Source organism: Agelaius phoeniceus, chromosome 15 (genome assembly GCF_051311805.1).
Source record: "Agelaius phoeniceus isolate bAgePho1 chromosome 15, bAgePho1.hap1, whole genome shotgun sequence".
In the NCBI taxonomy this organism is placed as follows: domain Eukaryota; kingdom Metazoa; phylum Chordata; class Aves; order Passeriformes; family Icteridae; genus Agelaius; species Agelaius phoeniceus.
Genome location: NC_135279.1, coordinates 9,937,285 through 9,946,128, shown reverse-complemented (window position 1 = coordinate 9,946,128; position 8,844 = coordinate 9,937,285).

Genomic DNA, 8,844 nt, shown 5'->3' with positions numbered 1-8,844 from the left:
ACACCAAAACTCTTCCTATATTTGCACACATTCCACTGCAGCTGATGAGAAATTCATGTATATTCTAGTAAGAAGAGCTGGCATTTACTGGTTTGGGCCATTCTTAGAATAATCTTCCAACAACATATCCAGCCCTGGCTCCAGGATGGCATCAGTAACACTATGAAAGATCTGGCCCTGTAAGTCATATATATGACATAGCCATAAATTCATAATAGTTCAGCTCTTATACCTTAATTCAAATTTTGACCAGAACTCACACAATTTTCACAGCAGTTTGTTTCAAATGATCACAGAAGGAGCAGTGGGTATATCTCCAAAGAAGCTACCTGCTGCTTCATTGTGCTTCATTAGCTCCAAGCTGCAGCCAAGAACAAAACAACAAAAAAACCCAACAGTTAGTTTAATTGGTTGAAAAGCAGTCATTTTCATTTTCTGTTCTTTGTGAGGTTTATGCTCCTGTGTTTTCTGATGTGGTTGCCTTCATTTTTCTTAGACCAGCTCCTCATTTTCTCTCTCCCCTGCTCACAGAGCTCTTGTGAACTGGAGAGGCAGAGGGATAGGGAAAAGCCTCTTTTAAATTATAAGATAGGAAACTGAAAAATCACATGAAGTGTTGTTCAGTGCCATGGATGAGACATGAGCAGTGGCATTATTTGAGGTTGCAGGGCTGTTCTAAACCAAACCAGGGCAGCCCCTGATGGCTTCCATGGGGGGATGAGACTCTCCCCAGGGTGATCCACTCACATCAGCTTTGCTTGCATAAAGCCAAGACCTTCCAGCCCTGCAGTTGCACTGGTGTTGGTGGTAGGAAAAGTTACAGAGTGAAGCCCAAGTGCCTTTCCATTTTCTGAAGGTGTCTCCTACCCTGAGCTGCCTACCCAAGGATGCACATCCAGGGCTGCTGCAGAGCAGGGAGGCTGCAGGGGCTGCTGAAGCTGCTAGATAACCCAGACTACACAGAAGAGTCAAATTTTGCCTTTTTCCTCACTATTTTTGTGACTCCTTCCTCTCTTTAGCAAGAGAATGCCTTGCAAACAGCTCAGTTCCTCAGGGCTTTGCATGGTGTCTGTGGGAAAGGCAGAGACAGATGGATCCACCAGCTCAGGCTTTGCTTTCACAATGGAACTCATGGATGGATTCCTTGATGATGCACACACTGTGGCCCACCAGTGACTCACAACCAAGGAAAACTCATAACAAAGCTGCACATGAGGGGAAAAATAAAAACCTTAAATTTACATTATTATGTACAGTGAGTGGGTCTATAGTGCTGAAAATCATTTCCGAGAAGCCCACAATGCCAGGCAGAGTGCCACAGCCCTCTTCCTGCCTATTGTGCCTTTCAGCCTCAGTAATGGGAAATTTCTGCTTTGATTAATGGCTCCATGGCTTGTTTTTCTGCATGGAAACAACCCCTCTAAAATCAAGGCATCATCACACAACAAGTGGGGTCACCCTCCAGCTCCTGCATGGGAGCAATGCTGAACACACCAGGCCCTTGCTGGGACATCACAGAACCCACCAAGGGCTTCAAGGACAGAACAAGGGAGGGAAATCCAAGATAAACACACAATACTGCTCATCTTCACTTATTTAGCATTAGACAGAAAAGCAAGAGCTCAGCTTTGATCCTGATAGGCAAATGTTTCACACTTGTGGGGATGGCACAGAGACCTGAGCACTGAGCAGGGCACGTCTTCACTCAGTGTTTGATTTGTAAACTGAATCAAAACACTAACATAACCATGGCTGTATGATTAACATCCACACACACCCCTGATGTGTTATTACCAGTGATTGTATTTGATCTAGTCACAACTCACAACATCTCCACTTTGCAATAGCCTGAGTGTTCAAGAGCACAAAAGTCTCCCACGAAAGGATCTCTTTTCCTCCTGCACTCAAACACCTTTAAACACAACCCTCCAGTCAAAAGCTTTCAGGTGGGGTGGCAGCTTCATCCCGCAGATTTTCCCTCTGCTCTTTCTTGGGAGCAGCTCAGTCTGGTTCAGCCAGCTTTTAACTTGGCAATTGGCAAAGCCCTGGTGATAAGGGCTGAAATGAATGACCACGGGGCAACGCCTGCAGGAGGAGAATGCAGCAGCTGCCCCCGCAAAGCAGGAGGGAGATGCCACTAGGTGGTGACAGTGCCCACAGAAATCAAAGTGCCCAGGAGAGATCCCTATCTCCAGTGCCAGGGCACCGGGAACGTGGGTTGGAATAAATGGTTCGTGCTTCTTGTTTGTGAGGAATGGGAACTAAGGTAGTTGGTGTTGTGGGCAAGACCACCACTACTGATAAATAGAAAAGTGAATGAATTCAGCTGCTTGTGTGGGTGTGAAATGAGCTGTTTCTGCAACACCAACAGAAGCAGATAAACTTTATCTTCATTTACCCGTGCCCTCTTCCTTGCACCTCCAGTGCCCTCAGGCTGGGATCAAGTATAATCTGGGCTGTGGGATCCCCCTGCCATTCCCAAGTGGAGCTGCTCAGACTTCCATGGAGTCACTCTTCCATGGAGTGACTTCAGTTTCTCTGTCCCTTGTGCCAGCACAGGAGGAGCCAAGCTCCTGGTTTACAGCACATTCAAAGCAGCACCTCAGCAGCTTTATGGCAGTCCACTAAATAACCTGGAATTCAGTAAAACAGGTGGTTACAGATAACCATAAAATCTGTAAGCACTGATAAGCAGGAATTGGATTGTACCTGGTTACCTTGGTTTGTTTCCTGTGCAAATACTTGTGTAAGTGATGTTTTATCCTGCAAAGGACTTCTCTGTCACTTTCCTGAAATCAGAGGTGGATGAGAATGAACAGGTTCACTTACCTATTTCATCTAAAAGTGTGACACATCATCAGATACCGGATTTGTCTTTCATTTTTTAGTAATCACCTAAAGGATGCGTTCAAGAAAATGTAAATTTTTTCAATAAATAGCAGCAGAGGAGAAACTTCTTCCTGGCATTTAATTATCTTTGTCATCTCAAAATGAAATCAAGAGCTCATTTTACATCTGGTTGTCTTGTTACTATAGTGCTCGTCTCAAACATGAGAAGGAGTCCAACTTGAAAAAACCCTATAATACCCAGATTCTTAAAAAATCCTTGTGCATGTTGTGACCTGCTCTTTATTAAACTTGTGCTTCCTCTTGACTTGCTTCAGAGCAGCATTTAGCAAAGCTAAAGTGATCCCATCATTACCACAGAGCAGACAACAAATCCACTGGGTTTTCTTCTGTTAAATATATCCATGGCACGATGAGAAGAGGTGCATGTCTGGAAAGGACAGAGAACTTAGAGAAACAGTGATAATATTTGCAAAATTACAGGAAGAGTAATGTCATTTCAGAGATGGAAAGACAAAACCACCAGTGGATAGTTCTGGAAAAGAGGAGGGTTACTGATATGTAATTAATATCTGACTTGGGCTTTGTTTAGCTCCTTCTTAATCCAGGAAAATGTTCTCCTCTGTCCCAAAGTGCAGCCCCATCAGTCAGGCCATGTGCACTGCAGGCCAGGGCTCTGCACTCAGGGAAACGAGAGGGAATGCAGGAGGGCTGTGCTGAGCCTCAGATCAGTGCAAATCAGAGCAAATCCCATCATTCAGAGCACCACCATAAATCACACCCCAGTACTCACAGCAGAATGGGATGCACAGGGAGCGTGGCAAGCGTTCCTGCAGTGATGGAGCATTCTCAGAATCACAGAATTGGAAAGGCTTTCTAAGATCATCAAACCCAACCATTAACCCAACACTAAACCATGTCCCCAAGTGCCACACAAACACCTTTATAATCCCTCCACCTCCAGATGGTGACTTCACCACTGCCCTGGACAGCCTCTGCCGTGGCTTGGCCACCCTTCCAGTGAAGAAATTTTCTTTAATATCCAATCTAATCCTTCCCCTTGAACAATTTGAGGCCATTTCCTCTCATCCTATTGCTTATTCCCTGGGAGAGAGACTGACCCTGCCTGGCTCCAGCCTCCCTTCAGGGAGTTGTGAGGGTGAGAAGGTGCCCTTGGAGCCTCCCTTTTCTGCAGGCTGAGCTCCTCTGGCTCCCTCAGCTGCTCCTCATCAGGCCTGTGCTCCAGACCCCTCCCCAGCTCCATTGCCCTTCTCTGGACATGCTCCCCTCATTGTTGAATTTGGTGATCTCAAATGTGGTATTTTCCAACCTTAACAATTCTTATTCTACAAATTAGATGCAAATATTCTTTCTTGCAGTAACAGGCCCCACTGCCCAACAAAAAAGCATTTACAAAGCCACAATTCAAGAGCATAGAAAGGAAAAGAAATCTTCTCTGGCTTGGCAAACAGCTGTCAAGTGCATCTGCAGAGCATTTTCACCTTGTCTTCATGAGTGATGCTCAAACAGATTAGTTAGTGCTTAGCCCCAAATGTGTGTTTTGTCAAGCCGAGTTCTCACATGGGAACACACACACAGATGTCAGCACAAACTGAGATATTCCCACTGCAAATCCCCTTTGCTTAATGATAGCACAAATTTTACTCATTTCTAAACAAGTTCTCCTCTCCTTATTCAAAAATCACTCATTTCTAAATGGAAAAAAAATAAAAAAAGCCAGTGAATTTTTTAACCAAAAAAAAAAATCGGGTTTCAATTTTACAGTGAGTGTGAAATACCCAATTCTGTCTGTTTTCACTTTTATTAAACACTGCATTTATTTGCACAGCTCTTCTCTTACCCAGGCTGGTAAGTGACTGGAAAATCAAGGGTTTGCCTCTTCCAAGGCCATGTAACCCCTGAGAGCAGACAGTGCCAATATCCCAGCTTAGCCCGGGGTTCCTTCTCTGGAATGAGGTGGGAACAGCCACCAAGGGGACACCTGGCACACAAGGGGTGCATCCTTGCACAGGGATATGGGAAGTCCAGGGAAGTCCCTCAGGATGGAGGTGTCCTCAGCTGCCAACATTTCCTCTGGGCTATGGAGAGTATGGCTATGGAGAAATACTATGCTAGAAGGTGTAAATAAAAAATCTGTATTTTCAAAGCTGTGCTCTGATTTTTTTCTCAGCTGTACAGGCACTTTTGTGAAAACTGGAGACCAAAAGACTACTCATGATGTATGGAGCCACCTGGAAACAAAGGCAGCAGAGAACTTGAGACAGAAAAGGAAATTGCTCTCCCCATGTTCCCATCATGGGACATTGGCAGGGAAGGCAGGGGGCTCCCTGCTATGATACAGCTTTTGTGTTCCCCCTTTGTGCCAGCTGTGGGCTGTGAGCCAACATTCATCCCAAACCATGGGATTCTCTGAATCCACCCCCTTTTCTCACTGCTCTGCTTCTGCACAGCTGAAAGATGACCTTGACAAATCCCCTGGTTGCTGGAGGTGACACCCAACCTTGTCCACTGTCACAGCCAACGCCAGTGGCTTTAAAACCTGATGGGAAAATATCATCAGTACTAATTTACAGGTGGTTAATTGGTGCTTGAGGTCAAGGCTGCACCATTCCTCCTGGGGAAGCTGGGGTGGGAAAGAGCTGGTGTCCCCCCTTTGGCAGCCAAGCTCAGGGCCAAACAAACACCTCATGGAGGCCACCAGAGATCTGGGGAAAATACCCCCAGTGTTTGAAGATTAAAGGCAGGGTGTCAGCAAGAGCAAGCAGGTGCTCTCAGCATGTGCAGCTCCTGTCCTGGTTCCCCAGCCAGAGCTGAGCTCTCAGCCCCAGAGCCCCACGTGCCTCAGGTGTCAGGTGGGGACAGCAATGGGAGAGACACACAGCCCATTCCTGCCACAGTGCAGTAACAGAACTGCATAAAAACAAACTGCCTGTGGTTAGTGCAATGGAAAATATGCAAGAACGTTCTTTTGCCCAGTGCACGCTTGCCCTGAGCCTGCTCCACAGCGGGTGCAGAGCTCCTCCTGTGCCCCACGCCTTCAGGACCCAGAGTCCATTTGTGTGCATCTCCATGAACAAGGAGATTTCATGACTTTTATTCCAACCATTAATCCACATTGCCTACCTCATGGTACATTCCAAAACTCCCTTCAGGACCACCTTGATGCTGAGCAGACGTAAGAGAAGCCTTGTCCCCATATCAGTGAGGGCAAACATCTCTAGTTTGGAGAATACTGCTTTCCATCATGGTTCAAGGTCACCCACAAAAATAAGCGGGGTTCAGTGTTAGAACCAGCACCACCAAGATGACAATTACTTTTCCAGACTTATGAAAAACAAAAATCATTTAAATATTGCATCATATAAGCAACCTGATTCTTGAGCACAGGCTCTTTTATTCCTTCCCAAACCAGATGTGCAGTGGAAGATGACAAAGCAAAGAGACCACCAAATAAATGTTTTCTACAAGCACAGTTTATCTAGCCTTCATTGAAATAATCTGCTGCATCCCAGCAGTGAATGCTGCAAATTGACAATGATTTCCATGTTTCCCCGACTTTCTGGCATGCATATGGAAGTGTGTTGCTATAAAACATAGGCAAGAATTTCAGACTAATTAAAGGGATTTTATCTGGTTAAAATCATATCTTTCTTTTTTCTTTTTTAACAGACATCTCCTTGCCTGTGTGTTCTAAATAGCATCTTAGATTATTAAAGTTTTACAAAGCTAATTTACATCATGCTGTTTATTTTTGCATGTCTCCCTGTATAGTCTAGTCAGCCCTACCTTTCTTCCCCAGAACTAAAAAGTGCAAATCAATGGCATTTTCAGACTCTCTCGCCCGAAAGCAGGAGACAGGATGGATCAGTGGTTAGGGCACTAGACAGAAATTCAGCTCCCTGCTGCCAGCATCCCGTGGGATCCCGGGCAAGGCGCTCACCCGCTCTTTGTCTCTCTTCCCCATCTGTAAAACACCATTTTCCTAACTCACAGGGCTGTCCCAAAGCACACAGCATTTCTTTTGAGTCAGGTAATGAGGTGCAGACATAGCTCGTAGCCACCTCTGTGCCTGCCACCACTGTTTATCAAAAAAAAAAAAAAAAGCTACAAAAGGACTGAAGGGAGCTGCCTGGTGTAATTGTAGGCAGGAATGAAGCTGTAGGTGAAACATCTGACTTTGAAGAAAGGAGATACATGAAAGTGTGCAAGGGCGCTCCAGTCCCCGGGGTGGAATGTAAATACAGCTTTCCCAGCAAACACTCTGCTCCGAAATTGGAGTAACTTCATTCAGGTATAAATACTGTGCTTTAAATAGCACAGCAGTGCCTTGTCTGCTTATCTCGGCTATTAAGGAACCCTTTGTTTTCAGCAGATTGCCACTGGCCTGAGTGATGAGCCTGTGACTCCTGCGGTGGCTATTAACCAGAATAGGATTCTGCACAGCAGCCAGGGATGGTTGTTCTTCCCTGGTGAAATCCTCACACATTGCAGACAGCCTGGCCAGGTGGCTGGGGCTGCACAGAGGAAAGTGTAGGGGTACAAGAAGGCAGGACCTTCTTGTTCCCCACCACATGCCAGCCTGACATCTTAGAGGTTATTTATGGCCTTTTAGACATGAAGCACCTTCCCAAAAGTCCCAAGTCATCCCTTAAAAAGGGCATCCTAAGGCAGCTGACCCAGCACAGGGCAGGCTGTGGTTTCTCACAGGTATCTCTCCCTGCCCTGCTGCCCAGTGTAAAGCAGGCAGGTACCAGAGCATCAGAGACAAGTCCTGATCCCTCTATCTGAGCTCTGTTGGAGGCTTAGGTGTTCCCAAGTAAATCAATATTGTTACCTTATATAGTCCAAGAAATCAAGCAAAGGTTCTGGAGCAGAATCTGTAAAACGCTTGAATTCAACACGTTGTTCCCTCTGTCTTATGTACTGTAAAATACAATAGGAAGAGACATGAAATGATATTGATACAGTTTCCCATTTCAAACAGATAAAATCCAACCCAGAGTCCAAAAGAATTTCCATCTAACAGCTGATATAAACAAGTCTGGGGCACCAGGTTAGCTCCCTCTCTGACAAAGGCAGCATCAGGCAGGGCTGGCCCTGCTGCAATTCTGGCCTGACTAAAGGGGGAGAGAGCAGAGCTAACACTCACATCAGACCCCACAGGACTCACCTGGGAGAGCACCACCCAGGCAGGCAGGTAGGCTGGGCCCAGGCATCTCCAGCATGCAATGGCCATGCTGAAAACATGAAATATAGTAACAAACAGATTGTACAATGACTGGATTCCCAGAACTTGGCTGTGCTGGTAGGAGCCCAATTTACTGGCACATTACAGGGATTCAGGAGCTGCTCTTTGGGGCATGATGTTGCATTCTCCACAGGCCCATTCAATCAGTTTAAAACCCTACATAAATACCAATGAACATGTTCACCAGAGCTGCAGTGGATGCTGGGTTACACAAGCTCCTAATGCATGTGCTAATCTCTAGCAATGTGAACCATTTGTTTTCTAAAGGTTACAGAGTGATCAGATCTCCTATTTGTAACAGAACCCTTCAAAAAGAACCAAATTTATCTGTTTTCTCCTGGATACACAAGCTAGTAGCAATGATCTATCATTCAATTGTCAGTAAAATAAAAATATGCACCACTGTACACACACTGGTAACAGCAGTACCTACAATTACTGAGGAAAGCCTAGCTTGCCCTAGAAGATAAGTTGGTTGTAATTACATATATTTACCCAATTTCAGCTCATCATACCCCTGACTATGCAGGGATCAGCAGCACTTTCATGAAGAGCCCTCTGGCCATGGTGATGGGCATGGAGCACTGAGTTGCCTTTGGGGAATGGGAGCAGCAGGAGCTGATCCACGCCATCAGTCACTCTGGTGACACCGGATGGCTCTCGGGATCTGCCCCTCTCTGGCCACCCTAGGCAAGGGAAGCCCAGCCAGGCACATCTGCAGATCCACA